Source organism: Arachis ipaensis, chromosome B10 (genome assembly GCF_059453495.1).
Source record: "Arachis ipaensis isolate K30076 ecotype BB chromosome B10, ASM5945349v1, whole genome shotgun sequence".
NCBI lineage: Eukaryota > Viridiplantae > Streptophyta > Magnoliopsida > Fabales > Fabaceae > Arachis > Arachis ipaensis.
The window spans coordinates 78,327,017-78,340,202 of record NC_142435.1 but is presented as its reverse complement, the minus strand read 5'-3'; the positions used below and the strand labels follow the sequence as shown (position 1 = coordinate 78,340,202).

General features: G+C 39.8%; 1 non-coding gene across 1 annotated transcript; it reads right to left on the bottom strand.

The window, feature by feature from the left end:
- Positions 1-11,039: 11,039 nt before the first annotated feature.
- LOC148580529 (small nucleolar RNA R71) lies at positions 11,040-11,147 on the bottom strand. The gene has a single exon (XR_015894596.1). It is a non-coding gene; the product is annotated as a small nucleolar RNA R71 (small nucleolar RNA).
- Between the last annotated feature and the right edge of the window lie 2,039 nt (positions 11,148-13,186).

Here is a 13,186-nt window from a genome sequence, read left to right as displayed (position 1 = left end):
CAATGAATGGGTACAGCTACACATTTTCTATGAAGGTCTTTCTTATGAATCAAAGAAGGCAGTAGACCACTCATCCGGGGGATCTCTGAACAAGAAGAAGACCATTGAAGAAGCCATAGATGTCATTGAGACTGTAGCTGAGAATGACTACTTCTACGCCTCTAAAAGAGGCAACACTAGAAGAGTGATGGAGCTGAACAATGTGGATGCACTGCTAGCTCAAAACAAGATGATTACCAAGCAGTTGGCTGACCTTACCAAGAAGATGGAGAGAAATCAAGTAGCAGCAATCACCACTTCAGCAGCAACTTAAGAAGGAGTGAATGAAGAAGCAGAGGGTAGTCAGGAGCAAGCCAACTACATTGGAAATTCACCTATGTAGAACCATGACCCATACTCTAAAACGTATAATCCTTGTTGGAGGAACCACCCAAACTTTGGGTGGGGAAACCAACAAGACCAAGGCCAAGATCAGAGATGTCAAACCCCAATAACCATGCGGCTCATCAACATTCCACACAGAGATCATATCAGCACCCACCTAACAACACACCTCAACATCCATACCAAAGCTAAAATGGCCCTTCTCATTCCTCCAATCTCAACTCACCATCATCGGAAGAAAGACTATCAAGGATTGAGACTCTACTTGAAGGCATATGTAAGGAAATACAAGATAACAAAGTGTTCAAGGAGGAAGTGCGAGCCAATATCAAGAACTAGGGAGACATCATCAAGAGGCTGGAATTTCAAGTGGGATACCTCTCTGAGAAGATTTCCAAACCTACTGATAGCTTCCCAAGTGACACAGAGAAGAACCCGAGAGGTGAAGCAAAGAAGGTCAGATGGGAAGATTGCAAGATGGTCACTATAAGTGATGAGGGGACTGAGGAAGAGCCGAACAAACCATTAAAACAACCTGGAGATACATCAGTAGAGAAACAGAAAGAGGATCACCAAGAAACCAAAATTTCACAGAAGGAGCTGCTGAGACTCTGTGCACCGTTTCCCCAAAAACTCAAGGGTGGTGTAGAAAAGAGAATATACTCAAGGTTTCTTGACATGTTTGCATCTCTCCATGTAAACATACCATTCATCAAGGCCCTCCAACAAATGCCCTCATACATTAAGTATATGAAGGAGCTGCTGACCAGGAAAAGCTCACTCAAAGGAGGGCAAACGATAGTGATGAATAAGGAGTGCAGTGCTCTCATTCAACCAGAGTTGCCTACAAAAACGAAGGACCCAGGGAGTTTTCACATCTCCTGTGCCATAGGAGAAACAATGTTTGACAAAGGACTCTGTGATCTAGGAGCAAGCATCAACTTAATGCCTTTATCCCTTATGAAGAAGCTGCAGATCAATGAGCTAATGCCCACAGATGTAGTCATCAGGCTGGCTAACAAAACTCAAAAACAAGCAGTAGGAGTGGTGGAAAACGTGTTGGTAAAAGTTGGGAACTACTTCCTTCCTACAGACTTTGTCATATTGGAAATGGAAGAGAGTCACCTTCACCCAATCATATTGGGAAGACCATTCCTAGCTACAGCCAGAGCGCTCATAGATGTGGAGAGAGGAGAGCTAATATTGAGGATACATGACGAACAACTCGCATTCAATGTCTTCAAACCCTCACAAGAAACAGATCAGGAAAGCAAGGAACCAAGGAAAGAGCACGACAAAGCACTGGTGGAAGAAACAAGCATTGAAGCACAGGGAATTCCTTTGGTTGATGAACAAGATAATAAGCAGCTGTCACAGCCCAAGGAAGATCAGGAGAAACCTAAACAACCAGAATTATATGAGACCAGCAACAAAATCTCCCTAGGAAAAGAGACCACAAAGAGCAGGGCAACAGCAAAAGAAACAAAGAAGAAGGCACCAAGGAGATAGAGGAACAAGAAGATCCCTACAGAGGATTTCTTTCCAGGGGATAAAGTGATCTCAGCTTACTTCATGGATATCCCACCTCATCTCCCCACCATCCCATTTCAGCTACCTAAGGTTTTCACCATCAACAAAGTTCTCTCCCTAGAACATGTAGAGATCCTTGATGAAGCCAATGGATATAGGTTTACTGCAAGAGGGGAAGATCTGAAGCATTACCAACCACCCTGACAAAGGCAGAACGTCAAGCTAGTGACGCTAAAGAAGCGCTTCATGGGAGGCAACCCATGTTTTACATGTTTTTAAAAGTAGTTAATAAAGCAAGGTTCATGAATTTCAAATCAACTTTGACATGCACTTGACTGAATCTTTCCTTTTTGCAACACATAGTGAAGAACAAGTTTGGTGTTCAAGGCACACTAAGAGAACATGAATACAAGCCATATCATGTCACTCCTAGAACCTTGAACAATTTCTTTTTTATCACATGGCCACAAACTAAGTTTGGTGTCACCAATGTTGCATACAGGGACGATCAATTAGTCAGTTGATTTGTACTCATGAACAGCACTTAGTTAGTTAGAAACAAAAACTTTAAAAAGTAGTTATCCCAATTTTTTTTTTAAATTCTGCCGCCACTTTTCACAATTTCATTAATCACATCCCTTTTATTTTGTAGGAAAATTGATAGGACAATTGAAGGAGGAAGGGTTCAGCCACTTCAAAAGGAGAGAACTATACACTTGTTTTCAAGGAGAATGCATTGGGAAATGTTGCCATGCAACATTGAAAGAATGACAGGCTTGGAAAGCAAACCAACCCCCTCCATAAAGTTGATGATCCTTATGCCCATCCCATACTAAACCCCATCCGTTCATCACACAACCACTCCATCAATCCACACCTTTCATTCACTCACCATCTCCCTATATAAAGTGGTTCTTATTCCATACCCCTTTCACATTCCAATTCCCACTCTTTGTACTTCACCCCATCCGAAAACACTCTCCCTCACTCCCTTCACTACACCCTATCTTAACCGGCCAAAGTCCATCACTGACCCCAACACCTTCACTTCTCAAAAAGTCACTCATGGCATCATCAATCTCTAAAAGAAGAAAGGGGAAGGAGCCTATGGAGCAACGCCCTTTTGATGAAAAGAAGTTTAGAACCTTTCACCATGCACTTCAATTTGGATGGATGGCTGATAAGGAGATCATATATGAACTAGGCTTTCAAGTCAAGAAAACTGAGTGCCCCGAAATCATAGAGAAGGTAGAAAAGAGAAGATGGGAGCTCCTCACCGATCTAGTCACTGCAAGAATAAATGCAACGCTCGTGAGAGAGTTCTACGCAAACACAGTGAGGTATGATAGGAAAGAGGAATCTTATATAAGCTTTGTGAGAGGAGTAATAGTGGATTTTAGTCCCATGAACATCTTGAGGGTGTTGAAGCTACGAACCATACCATTTGAGGAGGAGAGCTATCAATCTCGAATAGATGGTAGTCCTAATTATGACCAGATTGTGAAAGATATTTGCGTACAAGGAGCGGACTGGGTGAGAGATCCCAATGGAAAGCCCAAATTTATTAAAAGAGGTGATCTCATCCCTGAAGCAAAAGGGTGGTTCGAAATTGTAAGGAGATCCATCCTCCCTGCTGGAAACAATTCAGAGGTGAATCTTAAGAGAGCAACAATGGTGCAATGTATACTTAAAAGGGGAGAGATCAAGGTGCATGAACTCATAGCCCAAGGCATTAGGAAGATGGCTGAGAAAAGTGATTCTGGAGGAAGGTTAGGCTATCCCAGCACCATTTTCCGCCTGTGCAACAGGGCTGGGGTGGTGTTCGAAGATGAAAACCCTGAATAGATAAAAGTTGGTATCCCAATTACTGTCCGGCGTATGCATGCTATTGCATCTCCCCTACCTCAACGAAGGATAAGAAAGAGAGTAGCCCATCAAGCTGTAGAAGAGCAAAACCTAGAGGAGCAAGCCGCAGCCACCTTGAACATGCACCAATTACAAGAAGCCATTGATGGCTTATCTAGGCAATATTGGGAGAATCAAGAGGCACAGAATGAGCTCCAACTACAAATGATGGATCGCCAAGAAGAATCATTCTCTAGATGGGCGAATCAACAGGGGGAGTGGCAAAAGCAGATGATGGAGCAGCAACTGGAACAAGGGAAACAATGAGGTGAATCCTTCCACAGGTTGGAACAAAGGCAGGATCAACAACAAGAGGCCATCCAAAAGCTAATCAACATCCAAGGACATCAAGGCGCACACATACATGAAATGCATAGGAAACAATTAGAACAGGCAGAACTCTTCGATGAATACAAGGCGTTTTCAGAAGGAGTTTACATGAACCAGACTGTACATCATGTGAACACTCAGGCCAGGCTCGGCTACTTAGTCGGACAACTGTCTATACTGCATCCGGGAATCACAAGCTATGAAGAAGTGAAGGATGAATTAGCGCAAGAAGAAAGAGAGAGGGTAGAAAAGAGTCATGAATCAGTAAGGAAGGCACTTGAGGACTGGAAAAAGCTAGACTGGCACGAATGCAAGGAAACACAAGTGGACACAAAGAGGACAAACAAGAGGGAGAGCATGAGCAACCCCATGAGTAAAAGGTGGTGGAGTTCCCTTATTATCCCATCTTTTTCAAGTTTTAAATAAGGAAAATCATGTATGAGATAGAACATGCTTCCATAATAGCTTAGGAATTTTCAATTCTGTCTTTAAGTTTGCATTGCCTAGGTTTATGCTTGCTAGTCTAATGGCACTGCTGCATTTTCATCTTGCTTATTGTATGCCTATCCTTTTTGAATCAAATAAAAAGAGATGTTATGAAAAGACCAGAGTGATGTTCAAGTTGTGGAGTAGGTCCTTAAATTTGTGGTGTAGTAATCACTTAGCTAAGTTGGTTCACCAACAAGGTAGGAAGGCAACTATCTGTCCTGAATCATATGCTTGAAACACACCCCATGAGACTAGCTAAATAATAAGATCCTAATAAGAAAAAGGAAAAGAACAATAAGAGTTGAAAAAAGAAAGAAAAGTAATAAAGAATAAGGCTAGGCACCAAGGGCTTGAATCTTGAGGGATGTGTCTGTGGTGCTCTTATACCAAGGATCTGCTTGGATGAATAAGTTCTTAAGAGTGCTTCATCACTTGGTAATTGGGTTAACTAACTCGGGATTATCAACTAAAAATCCACTATCAAGAGCAACCTTGCTACAAAACATTTAGTACCCAAAGAGGTGCTGGACACCAAGGCCTCAAGGAAAGAAAATAACAAACCATGTGCCTGTGGTGTGCATGTATGGGGGAGAGAGACTTGAGGGAGTAAGTCCTTAGGGGTGTTTCAACACCTAGCACCTAGAACCAACTAGTTCGGGAGTGTTGGCTGAAAGCTTATTTTAAAGAGTCGCCCCCTCACAGAGGACTTAGCCTAAGGATGCAATAAACCTTGAAAAGACAAAGGGATCAATAAATAAAAGTCTCAAAGGGTGCAATCAAGTGAGTATTCCCGGGCATGATAAAGGTCTGAAAGCCAGTAAAGGAATGAACCTAAGTTGCTATGCATGAAATCCCATAAAACCAAGGACATGACTTCCACAATAATGATTCATTCCTCTTGTCATTCCATTCATCGTTCTCATGTTTCAGTACTTGCTTAGGGACAAGCAAGCTTTAAGTTTAGTGTTGTGATGCCAGGGCATTTCGGCCAGTTTCACTAACCTTTTCTTTACTATTTTAGGGTAGTTTCATGCATTTTCTTAGGAAATAAGCAAGTTTTAGGTAGAATTTCACTTACATCTTGATTCAAGCAAACGTTGTGAATTCTATATAATTTCATGAGAATTATGCATGAATTTAATGACAAATTGGATGATGCATGACTCATAACTTGGATTAGAGCTTTGATGCACTTTATTTGCTTGATTTTAGTACAAAGGAAGCAAGGAAAAGCCACGTTAGTAGCCACGTTAGTCTAACTAACGTGACCACTAATGTGGAATGGGAGCTAGCTTCCAACGTTAATGAGAAAAGTGATCGCCAATAACGTCTTCGAAGCCATCATAGCCCACGTTAAGTACCACGTTAACTACATTAACGTGGTAGTTAACGTGGAAGAAAAGGAAGCTCCAAGCGTTAGTGGTAAAAGTAAGTGCCACTAATGCTCCAAAAGGGCAATTGGCCACGTTAAGAGTCACGTTAACTCAGTTAACGTGAACTCTAACGTGAAAGAGAAAGATAATGCCAATGTTAGTGACACTCACCTTTGTCACTAACGTTGGACTAAGCCCATATTAGCTACGTTAAGAGCCACGTTGACTTGGTTAACGTAAACTCTAACGTGGAAGGAGCAAGGAATTGCCAACGTTAGTGACACTCACCTTTGTCACTAACGTTGGACTAAGCCACTATGAGCCACATTAGTTACCACGTTAAGTGCATTAACGTGGAAGCTAACGTGGAGGAAAGAATTGATAAGCCAACGTTAGTGATACTCACCATTGTCACTAACGTTGGAGATGGAAATCACCACCACGTTAGTGGCCACGTTAAGACAATTAACGTGGGGCACTAACGTGAGAAGGGGCGTTTGGAGCGTTAGTGACAAAGGTAAGTGTCACTAACGCTCTCGAGGCTAAGGTATGCCCACGTTAAGAGCCACGTTAGTTATACTAACGTGGACTCTAACGTGAGAAAAAGGGGCTAAGGGCAACGTTATTAGCAAAGGTAAACGCCAATAACGCTCGCGATGGACCAAGAGGCAATGTTAGTGGTCACGTTAGTGCCACTAACGTTGAAGTTAATGTAACTGATGAGTGGATAATTTATACGCTTTTTGGCATTGTTTTTACGTAGTTTACAGTATAATTTAATTAGTTTTTAGTCTATTTTTATTAGTTTTTAATTAAAATTTACATTTCTGGACTTTACTTTGAGTTTGTGTATTTTTCTGTGATTTCAGGTATTTTCTGGCTGAAATTGAGGGATGATGAGCGGATAATTTATACGCTTTTTGACATTGTTTTTAGTATGTTTTTAGTAGGATCTAGTTACTTTTAGGGATGTTTTCATTAGTTTTTATGTTAAATTCACATTTCTGGACTTTACTATGAGTTTGTATGTTTTTCTGTGATTTCAGGTATTTTCTGGTTGAAATTGAGGGACTTGAGCAAAAATCAGATTCAGAGGTTGAAAAAGGACTGCTGATGCTGTTGGATTCTGACCTCCCTGCACTCAAAGTGGATTTTCTAGAGCTACAGAACTCGAAATGGCGCGCTTCCAATTGCGTTGGAAAGAAGACATCCAGGGCTTTCCAGAAATATATAATAGTCCATACTTTGGCCAAGAATAGACGACGTAAACTGGCGTTCAACGCCAGCTCTCTCCCCAAATCTGGCGTCCAGCGCCAGAAAAGGATCCAAAACCAGAGTTGAACGTCCAAACTGGCACAAATACTGGCGTTCAACTCCACAAATGACCTCTGCACGTGCAACACTCAGGCTCAGCCCAAAAACACACCAAGTGGGCCCCGGAAGTGGATTTATGCATCAATTACTTACTCATGTAAACCCTAGTGACTAGTTTATTATAAATAGGACCTCTTACTATTGTATTAGACATCTTTGGTCTCAGTTTTAATCCATTATTCATCTTAGGAGACTATTGATCACGCTTTAGGGGACTGGCCATCTCGGCCATGCCTGGACCTTTCACTTATGTATTTTCAACGGTAGAGTTTCTACACTCCATAGATTAAGGTGTGGAGCTCTGCTGTTCCTCAAAGATTAATGCAAAGTACTACTGTTTTCTATTCAATTAATCTTATTTCACTTCTAAGATATCCATTCGCACCCAAGAACGTGATGAAGGTGATCATTATGTGTGACGCTCATCACCATCTCCCCTATGAACACGTGCCTGACAAACACTTCCATTCTACATGAAATAAGCTAGAATGAACATCTCTTAGATCTCTTAACCGGAATCTTCCTGGCGTAAGCTAGAATGATGGCGGCATTCAAGAGAATCCGGAAAGTCTAAACCTTGTCCGTGGTATTCCAAGTAGGATTCAATGATTGAATGACTGTGACGAGCTTCAAACTCGCGATTGTTGGGCGTTAGTGACAGACGCAAAAGGAGGGTGAATCCTATTCCAGCATGATCGAGAACCGACAGATGAATAGCCGTGCCGTGACAGGATGCGTGAGCATATTATTCACTGAGAGGAGGGGATGTAGCCACTGACAACGGTGATGCCCTTGCATAAAGCCAGCCATGGAAAGGAGTAAGACTGATTGGATGAAGATAGCAGGAAAGCAGAGGTTCAGAGGAATGAAAGCATCTCCATTCGCTTATCTGAAATTCCTACCAATGAATTACATAAGTATTTCTATCCCTATTTTATTAATTATTATTCGAAAACACCATTATCAATTTATATCTGCCTAACTGAGATTTGTAAGGTGACCATAGCTTGCTTCATACCAACAATCTCCGTGGGATTCGACCCTTACTCACGTAAGGTATTACTTGGACGACCCAGTGCACTTGCTGGTTAGTTGTATCGAAGTTGTGAACCATGGTATTGGCACCATGTTCTTGGCGCCATTGCCAGGGAAAGAAAGATCCATGAATTTTACATAATTAAAGCGTAATCACGATTACGCGTACCAAGTTGCTCACGTTGCCAGGGATTGTTCGAGCCTGGACATCACAATTTCGTGCACCAAGTTTTTGGCGCCGTTGCCGGGGATTGTTCGAGTTTGGACAACTGACGGTTCATCTTGTTGCTCAGATTAGGTAATTTTCTTTTTGTTTTATTTTCAAAAAATTTTCAAAAACTCTTTCAAAAATTTTTCTTTTGTTTTCGAAAAAAAAAATATATAAATGTTTTCAAAAATAAATTATTCTATGGCTTCAATATTTTTAAGAATGAATTCTAGTGTTTCGTGAAACATGTTGAATCCTATCTGGCTGTAAAGCCATACCCAAACTGCTTTGGGATTGGTATTCAACTAATCACTCCAGCCCATGTAATTACATACTAAAGCTTGGCTGGCTATTAAGCCAGGCCTGACCCTTTGATTGGAGCTTTAGAGCATAAGATTCCTGGAATTCATATTAAAAATTTTGGAATCCTTATTTTCTTTTTCAAAAGAATTTTTCGAAAAATATAAAATAAAAATCCAAAAAAAATTAGAAAATCATAAAAATCAAAAATATTTTTGTGTTTCTTGTTTGAGTCTTGAGTCATATCATAAGTTTGGTGTCACTTGCATATGCATCTTGCATTTTTCGAAAATTTCATGCATTCATAGTGTTCTTCATGATCTTCAAGTTGTTCTTGGTAAGTCTTCTTGTTTGATCTTGATGATTTTTTGTTTTGTGTCTTTTCATGTTTATCATATGCACTCTTGAATTCTTAGTGCCTAAGCATTAAAGAATTCTAAGTTTGGTGTCTTACATATTTTCTTTGCATCAAAAAAATTTTTCAAAAATATGTTCTTGATGTTCATCTTGACATTCAAAGTGTTCTTGGTGTTCATCTTGACACTCATATCATTCATGCATGCATTCATTGTTTTGATCTAAAAATTTCATGCATTGCATCATTTTTCTTGTTTTTCCCGTGCATCATAAAAATTCAAAAATCAAAAAAATATCTTTCCCTTTTTCTCCCATCAAATTCGAAAATTTGGATTGACTTTTTCAAAAATTTTTAAAATCAAGTTATTTCTTATGAGTCAAATCAAATTTTCAATTTGAAAATCTTATCTTTTTCAAAATCTTTTTCAAAAATCAAATCTTTTTCAAAACTCTTAGTTATTTTCGACAATTCCAAAAATCTTTTTCAAAAATCTTTTTCTTATTTTTATATCAAATTTTCGAAAATAACATAATCAATTAATGTTTTGATTCAAAATTTGAAGTTTGTTACTTGCTTGTTAAGAAAGATTCAAACTTTAAGTTCTAGAATCATATCTTGTGATTTCTTATGAATCAAGTCATTAATTGAGATTTTAAAAATCAAATCTTTTAAAAAAAAAAAACTAATTTCAAAAATATCTTCTTATCTTATCTTTTTCAAAAATTTGATTTCAAAATATCTTTTCTAACCTCCTAACTTCTTATCTTTTCAAAATTTGTTTCAACTAACTAACTAACTTTTTGTTTGTTTCTTATCTTTTTCAAAACTACCAAACTAACTCTCTCTCTCTCTCTAATTTTCGAAAATATCTTCCCTCTTTTTCAAAAATTTCTTTTTAATTAACTAATTATTCTTATTTTTATTTTTAATTTAAAAAAAAAATTTCGAAAAAATACTAACAATTTTCAAAAACCATTTTCGAAAATCACTAACTCTTTTTCAAAATAAATTTCGAAAATTGTCCCTCCCCCATCTTATTCTATTTATTCATTCATATCCTAACATCTCATCTCACATCTCTGCCATCCTCACAGTTGTGTTTCTTCCATTATATTACATTCTTTGTCTCCCCCTCTTCTTCTACTCACACAGGGATCCTATACTGTGGTATAAAGGATCCATATTATTATTATTATTTCTGTGCCCTCTTCTTTGTCATATGAGCAGGAGCAAGGACAAGAACATTCTTGTGGAAGCAGATCCAGAACCTGAAAGGACTCTAAAGAGAAAATTAAGAGAAGCTAAATTACAACAATCCAGAGATAACCTTTCAGAAATTTTCGAACAGGAAGAGGAGATGGCAGCCGAAAATAATAATAATGTAAGGAAGATGCTTGGTGACTTTACTGCACCTAATTCCAATTTACATGGAAGAAGCATCTCCATTCCTGCCATTGGAGCAAACAACTTTGAGCTGAAACCTTAATTAGTTTCTCTGATGCAGCAGAACTGCAAGTTTCATGGACTTCCATCTGAAGATCCTTTTCAGTTCTTAACTGAATTCTTGCAGATATGTGATACTGTTAAGACTAATGGAGTAGATCCTGAAGTCTACAGGCTCATGCTTTTCCCTTTTGCTATAAGAGACAAAGCTAGATTATGGTTGGATTCTCAACCCAAAGACAGCCTGAACTCTTGGGATAAGCTGGTCACGGCTTTCTTAGCCAAGTACTTTCCTCCTCAAAAGCTGAGCAAGCTTAGAGTTGATGTTCAAACCTTCAGACAGAAAGAAGGTGAATCCCTCTATGAAGCTTGGGAAAGATACAAACAGTTGACCAAAAAGTGTCCTTTTGACATGCTTTTAGAATGGACCATCCTGGATATATTCTATGATGGTTTATCTGAGCTATCAAAGATGTCACTGGACACTTCTGTAGGTGGATCCATTCACCTAAAGAAAACGCCTGCAGAAGCTCAAGAACTCATTGACATGGTTGCTAATAACTAGTTCATGTACACTTCTGAAAGGAATCTTGTGAATAATGGGACGCCTATGAAGAAGGGAGTTCTTGAAGTTGATACTCTGAATGCCATATTGGCTCAGAATAAAATATTGACTCAGCAAGTCAATATGATCTCTCAGAGTCTGCATGGAATGCAAGCTGCATCCAACAGTACTCAAAAGGCTTCTTATGAAGAAGAAGCTTATGATCCTGAGAACCCTGCAATAGCAGAGGTAAATTACTTAGGTGAACCTTATGGAAACACCTATAACTCATCATGGAGAAATCATCCAAATTTCTCATGGAAGGATCAAAAGCCTCAACAAGGCTTTAATAATGGTGGAAGAAACAGGTTTAACAATAATAAACCCTTTCCATCATCCACTCAGCAACAGACAGAGAACTCTGAACAAAATACTTCTAATTTAGCAAACTTAGTCTCTGATCTATCTAAGGCCACTGTAAGTTTCATGAATGAAACAAGGTCTTCCATTAGAAATTTGGAAGCACAAGTGGGCCAGCTGAGTAAAAGGATCACTGAAATCCCTTCCAGTACTCTCCCAAGCAATACAGAAGAGAACCCAAAAGGAGAGTGCAAGGCCATTGACATAAGCACCATGGCCGAACCTACTAGGGGAGTGGAGAACGTGAATCCCAAGGAGGAAGACCTCCTGGGACGTCCAATGATCAATAAGGAGCTTCCCTCTGCGAAACCAAAGGACTCTGAGGCTCATCTGGAGACCATAGAGATTCTATTGAACCTCCTTATGCCCTTCATGAGCTCTGATGAGTATTCCTCTTCTGAAGAGAATGAGGATGTTACTGAAGAGCAAACTGCCAAGTTTCTTGGTGCAATCATGAAGCTGAATGCCAAACTATTTGGCATTGATACTTGGGAAGTTGAACCTCCCTTGTTCATCAATGAACTAAGTGATCTGGATCAACTGACATTGCCTCAGAAGAAACAGGATCCTGGAAAGTTCATAATACCCTGTACCATAGGCACCATGATCTTTAAGGCTCTGTGTGACCTTGGTTTAGGAATAAACCTCATGCCCCTCTCTGTAATAGAGAAACTGGGAATCTATGAGGTGCAAGCTGCTAAAATCTCCTTAGAGATGGCAGACAGCTCAAGAAAACAGGCTTATGGACAGGTAGAGGACGTGTTAGTAAAGGTTGAGGGCCTTTACATCCCTACTGATTTCATAGTCCTGGATACTAGAAAGGAAGAGGATGAATCCATCATCCTAGGAAGACCTTTCCTGGCCACAGCAAGAGCTGTGATTGATGTTGACAGAGGTGAAATAGTCCTTCAATGGAATGAGAACTCCCTTGTGTTCAAAACTCAAGGATCTCCCTCTGCAACCATGAAGAGGAAGCAGAAAAAGCTTCTCTCAAAGTAGAATCAACCAGAGCCCCCACAGTCAAACTCTAAGTTTGGTGTTGGGAGGCCACAACCAAACTCTAAGTTTGGTGTTGAACTCCCATATCCAAACTCTAAGTTTGGTGTTGGAGAGTCTCAACAATGCTCTGAACATCTGTGAGGCTCCATGAAAGCCCACTGTCAAGCTATTGACATTAAAGAAGCGCTTGTTGGGAGACAACCCAATTTTTATTTATCTAACTATGTTTTTCTTAGTTATATGTCTTTATAGGTTCATGATCATGTGGAGTCACAAAATAAATAAAAAATTTGAAAACGGAATCAAAAACAGCAGAAGAAAAATCACACCCTGGAGGAGCATCTGTCTGGCGTTCAAACGCCAGAACAGAGCATGGTTCTGGCGCTGAACGCCCAGAATGGGCAGCATCCTGGCGCTGAACGCCCAGAACAAGCATGGTTCTGGCGTTCAACGCCAGAAATGGCAGCAAATGGGCGTTGAACGCCCAAAATGGG